Source organism: Heteronotia binoei, chromosome 6 (genome assembly GCF_032191835.1).
Source record: "Heteronotia binoei isolate CCM8104 ecotype False Entrance Well chromosome 6, APGP_CSIRO_Hbin_v1, whole genome shotgun sequence".
NCBI lineage: Eukaryota > Metazoa > Chordata > Lepidosauria > Squamata > Gekkonidae > Heteronotia > Heteronotia binoei.
In genome coordinates this window covers 42,521,036-42,537,941 of record NC_083228.1, presented here as the reverse complement: position 1 = coordinate 42,537,941, position 16,906 = coordinate 42,521,036, and the positions used below count along the sequence as shown (strand labels likewise).

The 16,906-nt window shown below is 41.6% G+C and overlaps 1 protein-coding gene across 1 annotated transcript in view; it reads left to right on the top strand.

Moving 5' to 3' along the window:
- ADGRA1 (adhesion G protein-coupled receptor A1) overlaps positions 1-16,906 on the top strand; it is a 538,647-nt gene that overhangs the window by 191,977 nt on the left and 329,764 nt on the right. The gene's annotated exons all lie outside the window — the stretch shown is intronic.

Here is a 16,906-nt window from a genome sequence, read left to right as displayed (position 1 = left end):
AAAACAACCCCCCCAAAGCCCTAGATACCTACAGATTGATCCTCCATTATATCCTATGGGAATTAGTTTCTATAGAGTATAATGGAGTGCCCTGCGGACATTTAACCCCCCCCACTTTCCGCTAACCCTGAAGCAGGGGGAGGTCCTCCAAACCAGAAGATCCCCCATCTCCAACTGGGGAATGGCAACCATAGATATGAAATAATAGAGAGGAGCCACAAGGAAAGAAGGGCTATATGGTACAGAACTCTTGAATGCAATTTCATGTTTAAACCAGGCCTAAGCTTTTAAAAGAAACTTCCTGGTTGTTTCTTTTAGACGTGAGAATGATGTGGTTAAAGGGGAAAAACACAACTCAGAAAGGCCTGCCAAAGGCCACTGTGCAACTTAGCCAGAGTTTACCCTGAGAGAGGCAACAGGGGTGAGGGTAGGAGGGAAAGCTGAAGAGGGGGGAGGATAGAAGAAGACAGGTGTATTGGTAGGTGGGTGGAAGAAGGAAAAGTTGATGGAAACGAGGAAAGACTATAGGGCTTGCAGAAAGAAGAAAAAGGGAGGGAGGGGAATACAGGGGGAATGAGATGCACAGGTGAATATTAGATTGCTAAAGTACTCTGCATCATAGCCTATTACTAAAGCCAATGATTTGCTGTTAATAGTCATTTTTTAGAAATGAGTCTGTTGTAAGTAAAATATAAAAGCAATGCCTTCAGACAGAATTTTCTTGCCATGAATATTGGGTTTGTTCTTGTTTTTGTTTAGAGTCATTAAAACATGAACATAAAGACAGAAGGCACTGACTTATTCTGCCTGGCACACAGCTGATTCCAGACAATTTTTCCCATGTGTAGGCATGCTAATTTATTCAAATTGTGGTTCTTCATATTTCTGGTTGTTTGAAGTTAGTTGCTTGCTGTGTGGCTGTCCTGTTTGTCTTCACAGTATCCAAAGACTAAGTCAAATTATTTGTGTGTGTTTATTATGATGATAACAAACATTTCCTTTAACAGCAGGTATGACATATATCTGTCCTGAACTTATTGCATAATTATAGTAACAATAAGATACGTGTTCCCATCTTTAGAAATTGTCATTTTCAGATTCTCACATGAATCCCCAGGGATAAACAAACAATAGAAGGGGCCCCCTAAATACATTCTGACAACTGTTGTTATACCTTGTAGGATGAATTGTAATTATTCCAGTATTTAATATATGATCTCTCTGTTTGCACACATTTTTGTACTGACCATAGTTTACATATCTGCATATACTTACAAGTGATTCTGTTATGGTTGCCAGATCCCTTCCGGCATCTGGTGGAGGATGAGTAGGAGGGCTTACCAGAAGTGGGAGGGAGGCCCAGGCTATGTAAGTAAAATATTGGAAAAGTGATAAGAGAAAGAGCACCTTTTCTTTATTGCATTTCCAGCATAAATCTGATACTCCTGAAATCTTAGCTAACCTGATTGGGGTCAGGTGCCATCTGCAATACATTTTAAACATCTATAACACATGCCATCTATAGTACATTTCCCCCCTAATTCCTGTATTTAGAGAAATCTTTGTAATGCTTTAAAAACTTTCCCTCATTTTTTAAAACGGGGAACTATACCCTTAAGTCTCTTTCCCATCTCCTTTTATAATCCCACTTTATTTTGTCTTTTTCTTTCAGGCATGAGTATACCTTAGCCAACAGTCCTTTAGCTATTCATATTCCTATGTCCTTGAGTAGTAAATATCTTTCCTATCTTATTTAAAAGTCTAAATACATTACTTGTCGTAGTATATGTTAAATACCATGTCTAAGCTGAAAGTATTGAAACAATGGGATCCTGTCTGTGACAGGCTAAATTCCCTCTATCATGAATATCAGTAAATCTCACCAAACCTACCTTAAACCGAAGGCTGCTTGTTAAAATTTACTGCAATTCCAATGAATGAGTCCATGCTTTCAGTGGGGAATAAGTAAACCTCAGATTGCTAAAATGTCTATCCCAGTTTCTAATTAAGGCAGCATTAATACAGTTACTCTCATATGTTGTCAACTTGGATACCATTTTGATTCACTTCCAAAGCTACTTCTAGATCAGTGTCACACAAAACCTGCACTTCCTGGTATTCAGCTGAAAACCACGGTTTTGGCTATCATTGTCTATGGACAACAGATTGGAATCTCTATACTGAAATAATTTTCTTTAGAAATTAAAGTACTTCAATTTTATATCAGAGGTAATGATAATGGCTGCATTAGGGCTGAATCTCCATGGTGTCATTCAGCTAATTAGAGTCATTTTGACTGAGCTATTGTTTCTCAGCAACCAATCGCCACATTTTCTGGCACATATTCTGAGGAGATCTGTAAACTATGTGGCTGTAGGTGGTGGCAGCTGTTCTAGGTCCTGCCCTTCAGAAGAGGAAGAACCTGATTCTGTCCTCTTTCCCTGAGTCCTCTTTCCCTGCCATCATTCCTAGAAAACAGAGAAGGTTCTTTTCACATTACAGGTTACATTACATTTCATATTATCCATAATTGGTGTTTCTGGCTAGGTCTGATCCGAGCAGTCTTTGCAAATACTGGCAGAACTATTAGGGCTTGTTTCTATTTGCTTCTGGCTCTGTGGCAAGAGCCTGCTAGGAGCTTTTCCTGTGAGTTAAATAGCCAATCCTACTTGAGCATGAAAGATTTGCACCTATATGAGCAAAAGATACTCCTTTAGTTTTTCTCCCTTTCTAGGAACTTCTGTTACCCAAATTGGTATACACATCAGCGCTGTATTGCATAGAGGTGTCTCCCTGCCCACACAGAACAAATGTGTGCATTTTGAGTACTTAAACACTTGAAATCATATTGCCTGTGTATATGGAGATGAAGATTCAGATTACTTACCACTTGGAAAAATGAGGGGGGGGAGACTCTTAAACAAAAAGCAGCTTTATTTTAAGAAGAAATCAGATAACTTATGTAGTATCATAGAGTGGTAATGAAAAATACAGAATAGCAGTGAAACAGCAATAAAACACAAAATGTTTCCCTAGAACAACTGCCTACTTACAAAGAAATATGCTTTTTAAGAGAAAACAAGAAACAGAGCTTGTCAATGGTGGCAAAGAAGTTGTGTTGATAGATGAAACTGAGTAGGCAAAGGCAGAAAGCACAGTGGAGCAGGTATTTGGGATACAAGGGAGACAAGGGACTAATTGTGAGGGCTGGGGTAACAGAATGATTTAAACTGGATACAAAAATTGGGACTTTTGATACCTTTTAGCCTGGGACCGATTTCACATTACACTTGTTCTGGGTGCAGAGCCCTTTTGCTACCAAGGCTTCTCTCCATTTATGCACAAGTTGCTCCGGAGCTGCGAGTTGGTGTGCCACTGTTCTGCAGCAAGTGGAACCCGCTTGTCAGAGGATCTCGCTTGCTGCAGAATAGCAGCGTGCCAACTTGCAGGGCAACTTGTGCAAAAATGGAGAGAAGTCCCAATAGCAAAAGGGCTCTCCATCCAAAACAAGCATAGTGTGCAAAACAAGCATAGTGTGAAATTAGTCTGGGATTCTGAGAAGGGGTCTTTGGTACTGGAATGCAAAAATAATAAAAATGCAATCTTTGAGGTGTGTGAAATCTTTGTCTCTATTGTGCAGGAGCGTTTCCTTTTTTTTTTTTTTTGCATTTGGAGTGCCAAAATATACCCTTGGGAAGATCTGGAAGTCAGATATGCTTTCATAGTACTGGCCATTTTCTACGATTGGGGAAGGGTTGAAATCTTCTTGTTCAGTCACTGAGAAAAGAAAGAAATTGCTGGGGTCAGCCCAATGCTCATTCTTTTGGAAAGCTGGATCTTTGGTTGGGATCACATCATCTAGCAGAAAGCTTTGGGGACCTTGGAGGAAACAACTTTTGACTAAATCCTTTTTAGAGTGGATTTACACATATGATTGATAGAGGAGCAGCCCTGCATTCATTTCCTCCTTTGGCATGACTCAATGCCTTTTGACTTATTTTTAATTCAGGCTTCTTCTTTTGTTTCTGGACCCACATTCGGGCATACATGTGTAGAGAAGAGAAATTATACCATAAAGAAAATGGAGGTCCCTGGGAGTGAGGGTTTCATGGGCATCATATCTCTGTATTCCAGACATTCCTCTGCCCTTCATCTTGAAGCAAGACTCACCTGTTGTGCTCATCATGGAACAACAAAATCTGTTTTCCTTACAAGGATGTATTATGCAAATATTCTATTACTTGTGCTGTTTAAGTAAAACAAAATTCATCTAACTTTAATGAGAGGTTTCTACATTAATAACCTTCCATAGGCTTTAGCTGCTTGAGACAAGGCAATCTAATGTTTCATTTTTATTGATATATTTATTTTATATCACATCTCCTCATGATTTACAGCATTGCAATTAGGAAGTAAAGCGACATGATGTTGTGGAATAGAATTTTCATAATGCAGTCTTGGATGTTGAGGCGATGCTGTTAAACATATTTCTGTGCACCAGATGTGGAGACAATAAATGTTTTTAATTATTTTTTCTTTACAGACTTGTTACAATGTAATCTTTGCCTAATGTTGATTCATACTCTTTCTCTGTTTGCCGCCCACTTAATAAGGAAAGAATTGTTGAACTCAACATGCACATATAAAATACTTATTAACATAAATATACAACAAAACACAAATGACACATGGCTATTTGTAAGCTCTCTGTCAGATTTAGGCTTTCTGGCAATAATTTTCATTTCATTCCACAAGGGATGGTTTATATGGATCTTATTCTGAAGGGGAAGGCAAAAGAAGGGATATGATAAAAGGATTTACTCAAGAGATTTACTTTAATTTAGCATTTTGCTAAAAGAAATGTAGAGTTCAGGTTTTAAAATAAGCAGCAATGACTTGAATCCAGTGGAATGCAGAGGCAACATTGGGATATGCCATTCCTTTCCCAGGATTTGAAGCCATTTGAGTATGTTCTTGAGGAATTTTTATTTATTAACCATAACCAAATTTCTCTGAAATGCAATGATTTTTAGTTAGTTCATTTTAATCCCATCCTCTCTCCATAAGCTCAGGACAACATACAATGCTGTCTTCCTCCCATCAATTTTATCCTCACTACAAACCTGAGAGGTAGCTTAGGTTGAAGAGTGACTGGCTCATGGTCACTCAGTGACATTGTAGCCTCCAATTTCTATAATTTCCCAATTCCCTCTTAAAAACCTGAAACAGTAACTAAAACAGCTGGTGAAGCTTTGAATGTGAAACCATTGATCTGTCTATCTCCTCTAAATGATGGCAACTCTCAGGAGTCTGAGGCAAAAAAGATCTTTTCCAAATTTCCTAATATTCTTTAACATGAGATGCCAGGGATTGAATTAAAGGGTCCTGATATAAAGCATATGCTCTACATGTGACACAAAGCAGTTATCTTCAACTAGATCAACTTGTCTGATGCTAATTTTTTTTTTAACGGCTGTGTTCTGTTCTTACCAGAATTTATTATTGGAAGTGAAAAAGAGTAGCTCTAGGACTCACCAGAAACATTTTGGTTTTACCATACAATTTTCAGCAGATCCTAGAACCATCCATTGTCATTTCCTCTTTTGTCTAGAAGTGACTTGGTGCAACATGCGATGCTGTGTCTACCCTGTGGCCCCACCCACACAACTCCCAATCTGCAAGCTGTTCCAGACTTCTAACCCTGGGTGAACAGCATGGAGCCAGTTGAGATGCACACATATGGCAGGAAATCATGAGACTGGAAGAAGAAAAGCTAGAGAGTCTAAAGTTGCCTGTACTAAAAAGGTATCATCTCCACTGCTGAATGGCCTTACACTTCCGCACTGGATCCATTCCAGTCCGGCTTTCGACCAGGTCACGGGATGGAGATGGTTCTGGTCACTCTCATAGATGACCTCATGCGACATCTGGATCGGGGTGGCTCAGCGATGCTGTTATTATTAGATCTGTCAGCTGCATTTGATACGGTTGACCATCAGCTACTGACTAGCCGCCTTGCTGACGTGGGGATTCAGGGGTCTGCCTTACAGTGGTTGGCCTCTTTCCTTCAAGATCAGGGACAAAGGGTGGTGATAGGGGAAGAATCATCCCGAAGGCATCCACTTATATGTGGTGTGCCACAGGGTGCGGTTCTGTCCCCGATGTTATTTAACATCTATATGCGCCCCCTTGCCCAGATTGTCAGGAGGTATGGGCCGGGATGTCACCAATATGCAGATGACACCCATCTATTGATGGGTGGTCAGTCCGACTGTATCCGGGAAAATCTAGACCTGGCTCTTCCAGCCGTAGCATCTTGGCTCAGGCTGAGTCGGTTGAAGTTGAATCCGACGAAGACGGAGGTTCTCTATCTGTGCTGGAGTGGTCCAGGAGGGGAGATCCCTCTGCCGGCTCTTGATGGGGTGTCACTAATCCCGCCCCCCAAGGTCAAGAGCTTGGGTGTGCTCCTGGAGTCCTCTCTTACAATGGAGGCCCAGGTAGCAGCCACTACTAGATCCACCTTTTTTCATCTTTGGCGGGTGTGGCAGTTGGCCCCCTTCCTGGAGCACAACACCTTAGCACTGGTGATCCATGCTATGGTCACCTCAAGAATAGATCACTGTAATGCTTTCTACATGGGGCTACCCTTGGTGCTGACCCGGAAACTACAGCTAGTGCAGAACGCTGCAGCGCGGCTGCTAATGGGGCTCCCCTGGTGGGAGCACAATCGGCCAGTGCTGAGAGAGCTGCACTGGCTACCTATTGTGTTTCGAGTCCGTTTCAAGGTGTTGGTATTGACCTTTAAAGCCCTTTATGGTCAGGGGCCTGTCTACCTGCGGGACCGCCTTTCCCCACACGTTCCCCAGAGAGCACTGTGTTCAGGGACAAAAAAATCTGTTGTCCATCCCTGGACCAAGGGAGGCTAGGTTGCGGCAGACACGAGCTAGGGCCTTCTCGGTGGCAGTGCCAGAATTGTGGAATACTCTCCCAGAGGCCATAAGGGCCCTGCGGGATCTTTCTACTTTCCGCAGGGCCTGTAAGACCGAACTGTTTCGACAGGCCTTTGAGACCTAACCTAATTTGGGAGAGAGCTGCCACTCTACACCGTTACAGAGTACCATGATCACCATTTACATTTATATCTACGTTAAATTATATTATAGTGATACAGCACCAAAAATGCAATGGAATGTTTTAAATGTTTAAGTGTTTTAAATAATTTTAAATTGTAGTTTTTATTGGTTAAATTATAAAAATGTATGTTATTAGCCGCCCTGAGTCCGCTTGTGGAGAGGGCGGGATAGAAATTTAAAGTAATAAATAAATTACCATTCTGCTACTTCAGTTAGCAAGTGTATAAAGAGAGGCAGGAGGTATAGAGCTCCTGCACTGTCTATCTAGTCACCTTGGGTATTATTTTGAACGGAAAAACAGATTATCAATAAAAAATAAAATACACATGAACTATCGGTCTTTCAAAAAAAAAAAAGCTCCATGAGAGCTCAGGAGCTTGTGACCCCAAGGATGTTTTTTTTGGTGTGTGTGTGAACTACCTGACAGTTCCAGTCTGTTGATTTAGGGCCATTGGTCTAAAGAGGACTCCATTTCTGAAGTGTGACTAAGGGGAGGGACAGGAACTGGTTTTAATTTCCTGTTCCAAATGGTTTCCTACCTCATCTGAAGTTAATCTTGTATTACTTTCTGCATAGGTTTTTGCACAGCTGTGCATGATGTTGTTTGTTATGTCTAAAATAATATTTCAGTCCTAAACACAATTGCTTGAAAGTAGTTCATCCTTAATCTGCCTTCAAAGTGCAAGTGCACCTGACTTTCTGGTGTGAATAGGGGATCACATAAAGCTGCTACACAACACAACACCACATACCATAGATCAGGGTGTCGAACTCATTTGTTATGAGGACTCGATCTGACCTTTTTGGCCTGGGCCATGTCTGGTTGGGCTGAGCCATGTCAGGCCAGGCCAAGATTAGGTAGCAGAGATATAAACTTTATAAAGAACACAGACAAACACAAATAAATATATTTTTTAAAACTTACAACATTAGCACTCATTGGTCTTAAAGGTGCTTTCTTTGTATTTCTCCCATGGGATCCATGGAACTGGGCAAAGGAAGCTCTGGCTCTTTCCTTCCTTCCCCAAGGACTTGTTGTGTGTGTGTGTGGGGGGGAGCCTCAGTCAATAGAAGGAAGAGAGGCTTGGCTCAGTAGTTCTGCTGTGCCTGGCAAAGCAAGCTATTCCTTCCCAAGGGAGAAGCCTTAGCCAATGGAGAAAACAGAGGTTTTGTTCTGTAGCTCCTGTGCAATTGAGCAAGCCTTGCAAAGCAAGCTGTTATGCAGAAGGAAGCAAGGATATTGGAAGAGGGAAGCAGATGACAGCCAGTTGCTTGAGGACCTGATAGGAGCCCTCCGGGGGCCTGATTCGGCCCCCGAACTACATGTTTGAAACCCCTTCATAGATCATACACACTTAGCATGCAAAATATGTGCTGTATACCCTTTCCCTAAGAAATTTCTTCTCAAATCTACATAGGGGTTTGGCATAGGGATTAGCAGATGTTATTTTGTTTGTTTTCAGTTTTATATGTTTGCAACAGAAGTAAAACAGGCCCATGTGGTTGTGGAAGAGGTATGAACTCCAAAACCAGCAAGTGTGGCCTAGTTCTGGGTTGCAAGCCCAGGGTTCCCCATTGAAAGAGTCTGGCCAGCATGTGTTCAATCAGGCAGGAGTGGATCTTGGTGTCAGTGGCCATTAGTGTCATTGGCCCTCTAGGCATGAGGGGACCAAGTGGTCTGGAAAGCCACTGGGACTGAGGCTCTGAGGGAGGTGCCAACTGCTGGGGTGGTCCTTAAAAGCTGTGATCACAAAGTCAGTAATAGATTGACTTGTTGCTTACACACCTAACAGCCTCCCTTAGCTGTTTTTTATAGGCATATGCTTAAGAGTCAAATTTACAGCCAGCTGCTTGGAGTAATTCTTCAGCCACTCAAGCAGCTGGCGTAAGGCCAGGAGGCAAGCACTCTGCTGTCTCTTTTGTAGTTCTGCAAGTCCTATGAAGAAAGGTAGAAGGAGCTGGGCATGCTTAGCTTGGAGAGGAGGCAACTGAGAGGTGATATGATCACCATCTTCAGGTACTTGAAGGGCTGTCATATAGAAGATAGTGTGGAATTGTTTTTTGTGGCCCCAAAAGGTAGGACCAGAACCAGTGGGTTGAAATTAAATCAAGAGTTGACAGCTCAACATTAGGAAGAACTTCCTGTCTATTAGAGCGATTCCTCAGTGGAACAGGCTTCCTCGGGAGGTGGGGGGCTCTCCTTCCTTGGAGGTTTTTAGATGGCCATCTGATAGCAATGAAGATCCTGTGAATTTAGAGGGGAGGTATTTGTGAGTTTCCTGCATTGTGCAGGGGGTTGGACTAGATGCCCCTGGAGGTCCCTTTCAACTCTATGATTCATAGCCTCTGTCTGTGGCACTCACAGGGTGTGGTGATGCTGGAGGGCTGGAAACAATTGGCTTAGTTTCACCTGTAGACTCAGGGCTGGAGATCTTTGCACCAGCTGTTGGCTGTGATTCCTGACCACCCTGCAGTTTTTCCTCCTGCTTGCTGGCATCTTCTGTCTCAAAACTGGCTACATGTGGCTCCTCTTCTCCTGAGGAGTCCTCACTGAGCCCTGGCTGACCCATGGAATTGTTTGGAAGGGATGATCATGTGTGTGAAAGAACAACAACAACAAAAGCATCCAGCACCCTGGTGAATGTATAGCTGTAGCTACTATTGGGTAGCAAGGAAGAAATGTGTGCAAGCCTAAGTATTGAACTTGTTAAGAATTTACTGCAACAAGTCACAGCCATTAGCTGCTTTGCAGCCACAGAGTTGGGACACAGGCTAGGAAGAAGGGTCTGGGCTCTGCCATTGCAGTTCTGGGGCATCCTGTGTGGGGTGCAGCAGCTTTCCTGGTGGCAAGCCAATCACTGGCTACCTAGGAATGCTTCGTGCTGGGTGAAGGGTAGACTGGAAGAGGAAGGGCTTTGTCTGGTTTGCTCCTCCCCATTTAAAGCTCTGCTGCCAGTGCCTGGCCACTTGGTGGTTTCAGGCGTTGGGCCAGATCCATTTGGGTGGAGGCTGTGCCTGCATACCTGCCTCCCCAGGTGGGGACCCCTTAAGGGTTCTTGGGGGTCAAGCCCTGTAGCAGCATGCCTGGCTTGGGGGAAGTTGTCTGACTCCACTACCAGGTAGCAAGAGTTCCACAGAGAGGCCTGTGCTCATGTTGGACCACTGGCTTGTGATTCCAGGTTTTGCAGATGGGTTGGATCTGCTGATGAGAAGGTTGACCGATACCTGGATCTGTGCCTTATACCATGCCAGTGCTCCATCTGCTGTAATCAATGAAGCTGTGGCCTGTTTCACTCCTATTGGGGTCACTATGTACTTTGCTGTTACTCTCCCCTACTCTTTCCCCCTTCTTGGTCACCCCTCCCTTTCCTTAGGATTGCAACACAAATATTATTTTTTCTTTGTGACTATTCTGCCAAGCATCAGACTTGGTCATCTGAATTCTCTTCTAGTGCTGCCTTCCTATGTATGTATGATGTTTAGAGAGTTATACACAGTGGGTTTTTTTTTTCAAACAGAGACTTTGATATGCTTTTCCTTCTGCATTTCCACATCATAATGGTTCTTAACTTTAAAATTCAGAGTCCACTTTCTTGGAATCAAAAAGACAAAATTGCCAGTCAGGATTAGCAGAGAGGCATTACTTTCCATTTACATAGCTTTTAGGCTCTTGGATTTCTCATTTTGTATTTTCTTAATTGCTGCTGGATAAAATCTCCCTCCCCCTGAAAGTTCTTCTGTGGAGTAATTATCTTTTTTGATGGAGTACACTGATACCGCTGATCTTCAGTAAGCTTATGTCTTACCTGAATTTCCCAGTCATTATTATTATCAACTATCTGTGTGGTGAATGAGTTTTGTAGCTTGCTAATATGCAGGATCAAAGTGAAAATTATATGTGCAGAATTTATGTTTCTTATAAACTGTTCCAAACTTTATGGAAAAGCCCATCGAATGCCTTGGTTTCCATCTGACAGAACAGAGAAGGAAAACAAAACAACAAAAATACCCCTTGAGGTTTGAGGCAAAAGCAAACATCCTTCAGACACAGTTAGGAAACATCCAGAGCAGAACAATGAAGAAGGAAGGCAATCCTGGAGAAAACTGTCTTCTGAGATGCAATTGCCAGAAATTGTTGAGAAGAATCAGGATTTGGGGATGTGAGAGCAACCTGTAAGTGACTGGAGCCAAACACCCCAGATAAACTGTTTTCTTTCAGTGGTAAAACAGCAATGCTTACTCAGCTAAAAATAAATCCTGAAGCCCATTGCAAATTAAGCTGTCTTCATTAAGATAAACGTAAATCAAATTGTCTGAAAGATATTTAAAATAATGTTATAAAATACCGTAATTCATCTTGGTAATGTGAAAATGTGATTTTCAAAGTGTTTATCAAATAATAACATGGAGTGGGGCATGTGCTATGAACAGGAGAAGAAAATGACATTTCCCTCTCCTGCTTGAGGAACTGGTAAGAGAGATCTCCAATGGCACTTGGACAGGAGAGACAGCTAAGTGGTATTTGCTGAAGCTTGAAGAGGTTCTGTGTCACACTTAAGGGTAGCTTTTTTAATAGAGACATATGAAGCAATTTTGCTTTCACCATATAGTTGGTTGCACTGTGATTTTTTTTTTACCTTCTTCTTGAGGTAAAAAAGCTTTTCTCAGCACAATTTATGTACATGGTCTGATTTTTTGTTGTAGTTGCAGCAAACATGCTGTAATTGAACAATGACTATCTAGCATCCTTTAATGTACCATGCCCTGTTTGGCTGACAACTGGGGCTCTGAGCTGTAACCATTTTATTCAGGTAGGCTCTGAAATGGGCAGCAACTGGGAAGAGTGTTTGAATTGCCTTACTTGCTTTGCTAGCAACGGGGAGACATCTTCTGAACCCTGATTTCGAAATGTTGCCTGTACTCAGGCTTTCTTGGTAGCATCCCCAGTGAATCTGTGAGGAAAGCACAAACCCTCACAGCCTTCAAGAAATTCTGTGAGGCAGACCTGTTCAGGGGGTCATTAATGGTAAGTGAGTAGACTATTTTTATGTTTGCCTTTCATTCAGCTCTCTATATTTTGTTATATAGATTGTGTGACTTTTTTAGAACTTAGATTTGGTCTCTTAATTCTTTGTTGAGCTGATTTGAGTTCTTTTCTCAGGAGAAACATGGGTTAAATGTTTTGAATCAGGCAATTAATTTACTGAATCACAGCTTTCTGACTGGGAATTTTCTTATTCATTCATTCTCCACTGTTGGCAGTAACCCAGATTAAAAAGAAACTTGCATTGACTTTGTGTAGCTAAGACCATTTCTGCAGTAGTGAAATTTCCCACATTGAAGCATTTTAAAACGCTTCACACCCTAGGTCCCTCAAACTTATTGGACTGCACCTCCCAATATTCTGTGTGTCACTTGTGCTTCTCAGCTGAACTCCTCCTTAGAGAGTCCTCCCTTAAGTAGGGTTGCCAACCTCCAGGGGGTGGCTGGAGATCTCCTGCTATTACAACTGATTGCCAGGTGACAAAGATCCATTCACCTGGAGAAAATGGCTGCTTTGGAAGGTAGAATCTATGGCACTGTACCCCATTGAAATCCTTCCCCTCTCAAAACCACGCCCTCCTCAGGCTCTACTCCCAAAATCTCTGGGTATTTCCTAACACAGAGCTGCCAACCATACCCTTAAGTAAGTCCATCTGTCAACATCCAGAATTGGGGCACTTTTGGTTGTGGGACTGATACATTGGTTTGCAAAAACAAATGAGAAGGGCTCCTTTGCTCCTTTCCTTTTTGAAAGCATGTCAAACGTATTTTGTTTCAGAGAGCTTTTATGTAGAGGATAAGAATAACCAGGGCTTTTTTTGAGCAGGAACACACGGCTGGCTTGGTGTCAATGGGTGTGGCTTAGTATGTAAATGAGTTCCTGATGGGCTTTTTCTACAAAAAGCCCTGTGAAACAATGGTGAAATCAGGGGTGTAGCCTAATATGCAAATGAGTTCCTGCTGGGCTTTTTCTACCAAAAAAGCCCTGAGAATAACTGAGATGTGGTGTTTGGGAAGGTTTGGCTATGGTTTGGTCTATGTATGTTGTGTTAATGCAGCCAAGTTGTGTTATAAGTTTTCTTGCAATGTTTTGCCTCGGTGAACTGCCTTGAGTTTTAAGAAAGAAGTGGGATAGAAATGCTTTAAGTAAATAAATGCAAATTATAAATGGCATAGGGAAAATTTATCCTTCCTTTATCCATTGTGATAGTCTCAGTCCATGTAAACTTCGGTGCATATTGAGTCCAGTTGTGGCTCTCTGGCATCTCATGTAATTTGACTGAAGTCTGGAAGAATCCCAGACACTTGAAAATCTATCACTAGCTCCTGTACATTTTATTCTGGAGTCTGGACATAACAGTTTTTGCAAACATCTGTCCATATATACTAAGGCTACCAATTTCCAGGTGGGGCTTAGAGATCTCCCAGATATACAACTGATTTCCAGACTGTGGAGATCAATTCCCTTGGAGAATATGGAGAAATTATTCTGTAGCATTATAACTACCTGAGTTCCTTCCCCTCCCCAGACTTACCCTCTCCAAGCCCAGCCCCAAATCTCCAGGAATTTCTCAGCCTGGAGCTGGCAACTCTAATATATACATATACTTGTACTTAACATACTTTAACTCCCTCAGAAAAACCAATGAGCAACTAATGTAACCATTTTTTTCTGATTTGGATAAAAATATACTTACTTAGGAAATTATAAAGAGCAATTTATCACAAACTATCTAGTAATATTTGGAATACATTATTTGTGGCTTACAGCTCTGTGGAATATTCTGTAATATGTGGGACATAAACAGTTGTATTTTGGCAATATGAATTTTAAAAGCCATGTAATTTAAGGCTGAAAAGAAAGGAGAGGGGAAAATGGTGCTTTGGGTAACTGAGACTCACGTAACAACTGCCAGTATTTGAATGAATTTCCAGTCCATCAATTTGGAAAGCTACCTCAATTTTAACAGTCAAGTCATGAGTGAAATTAGCACATAGACACATAAAGAATATTATCTGGAATAGATTTTTCTTTAATTCAGAAGAACTCCATTGTAATATGCCTGTGTCAGAAATTTCAACACACCAACTTAGTCATAGCATATTCTTCTTTTTGAATTAGTTCATTTAAAATGTTACTCAGTGTTTAAATGAAAACATGGTATAGTTATTCTTGGGAGAGCACAGTTTTGAATGATTGCTGCTCTTCTTTGCTGCTGCAGTCACGTAATTCTCAGAAAGGTTTTAATCCAAAAGAAGTACACCATGAGAAAAGCAGGCTTTGAGTGTATTCTTTTCCTGATTGTTGAAGTTCCCTCCAAATAATAAGACTAGGTTTTCACAATTTTATACCTTCCCAGAATTCTTAATCATTTCAGGAGTTCTGAGACCATAGTTCTTAAGTGTTAAAATTTACACCTGAATCTGCCTTCTAAGCCTTTGCACATCTGCTGGACTCAACATCTGGTGTGTGGCACAAGGTTATGGTAGTATTGTTAAAGAGATCCACAGTGTTTGTATTCTGGTTACTCTTCAGTTCTTGCATATGAGTTTATTGCTCAGATGCCATGGAGTGTATTGGAGGGTATATTTTTAACTGGGGTTCTTTGTTTTAATTTATTATTATTTTTAGTGGCCATAGGGATTTTCTAAATCTAAAGGGGTGTTAAAGAAAGCCTGAAGCTATTCTGCAACTACAGTAATGGTAAGTTCAAGACGGGGCAATAGTTTGAGAGGACCATAGGGATCAGTGATGGCTTCTTGAAGAGTGGATGCACCACTGTCTCCTTTAAACTAGCTGGGAAGGTCCCTGGTAACAGGGATAAGTTGATGTCTCCAAGAGGGGTCCAAATGCTCTAACCAGCAGGGATGGGCATAGATCAAGGGGGCAAATGGTGGGCTTCACAGCTACCAGAGTCTTGTCAACTTCTTCCTAGGAAGGCCAATTGAAGTGGTCCAAAACTGGACCAAAAGATGGACAAGGGGCTTCCAGTTCCATTTTTGTATTAATTGTGGCTGGGAGATCTTGGCAGAGTGACAAAACTTTATCTGCAAAAAAGCTCACAAATACCTCACAGCCAATAGCCAATTTCTTATCATTTGAACAAAGTTAGGTTCCAATGAAACCTTTAAGACCAACAAAGTTTTATTCAGGATGAGCTTTCGTGTCAAGCACACTTTGTCAGACAATTAAATGGAATGCAATGAACAGTACTACATATAGGGAGTATACAGTGAAGTAGCCTGCAAAATAGTGAAAATGTTTTTAACAGATTAAAAGAATAATGAGGCAATGAAGTCAAAGATCAAATTGTTCTAAATAATTGGGGCAGGTGAGAGCTTTTATAAATGTCTTCATAGACTTTTATAAATGTCCTCCTATAAGATGTTCTTGAAGTTTCATCATGAGTACACCACACTTACTCTAGCCATCTCAGCTCTGGGTTATACTACAGAGCCAGTTTGGCATGAGGACTGAGAGGGTGCCAGGGAGCGATTTTATCAATGGCTCTGGTGAGATGGCTATGCCAAACGTCTTCAAGCCCATCTAACAAATCATCAGGGGGCATCGAATCCTGGAGACCTTCCTGAAACCTAATTGGGTCCCTTTGACTGCGGATGAGCATAAATCTGCTCACTGCCTAAACAGGAAGGATTTAGGCTACTCAGATGGGCTTTCAGGGTGAGGTGGTCTGACCATGGTGCTGCTTAACAGATTCCAGATCCATCCTCACTTCAAAAATAGGGTCCAGCGTGTGGCCTACTTGCTGTGTGGGAGTCAGTACAAACTAGGAGAGTCCCAGTGCTGCCATGGATGAGTCTAGCCAGCATAAAAGCTTGGCGTTGATGTGGGTTTATTAGATTTGAGAAGTACTGAGCAGTGCAAATTTGGGAAGTGGGAAGGTCCAAGAAGCGGGGAAAGCATGTACCCCTTGCTCCAGCAATTATTAATTGGGAGTCAATATCCAGTATTTTCCTGCGGATCAAGTGAAATATTTAAGTTTCTCTGGAGTTTGTCAATGAATCTAAATCGATACCAATTGATTTAATTTTCCCGAGTACTGAACAGAAGCATTTAGGGGTGAAAGGGTCTGCAAGTAAAAGAGAAATCAGACTGTTGAGGCATGGATATTAAAGTTCCCCAGGACTAGAATCCTTGGGTACCTGAGCGCCCAGTCTGGCACAGCCTCCAGTATCTGATGTTTTATTAGGTTATCAGTACACCAGTCAGATAGCTAAACTCTTGTCAGCTTCCCACACTTACTTGGTAGGGTCTCCTTAGACTTCCATGCATTGCAATCTTTGCGATCTTTCTGGTTCCATTTTTTTCCTGGCAGGCAGGGTGGATCTTTGCCGTTGTGTCCTGTGTTTCCTACTAGTTATCAAAACAATGCTAGCCATTGTTTCCTTTTGCTGTTAAGAAGCTGATCCACATCATAACAGTATTTCTTAGAACAAGGATGCGTAACTTCTTCCCATAACAATTGTGCTAGTATTGGTTCTGTACTGATGGCACTGGCACATCCATTACAATTTTTATATATATAAAAAAGTTGTGCATCTTTCTTACTGAGCTAAGAAAGCATTTCCTCTCTTGACAAGAAAGCATTTTTACTTGTGCATTGGTTGAAGAGTTGATGAATGACTCCTATGTTCTAGATATGTTAGCACTTTCCTTTCATTTGACATGCAGCATGTGCTTGCTCCTTCATGCTTGACAAAGCAAGACA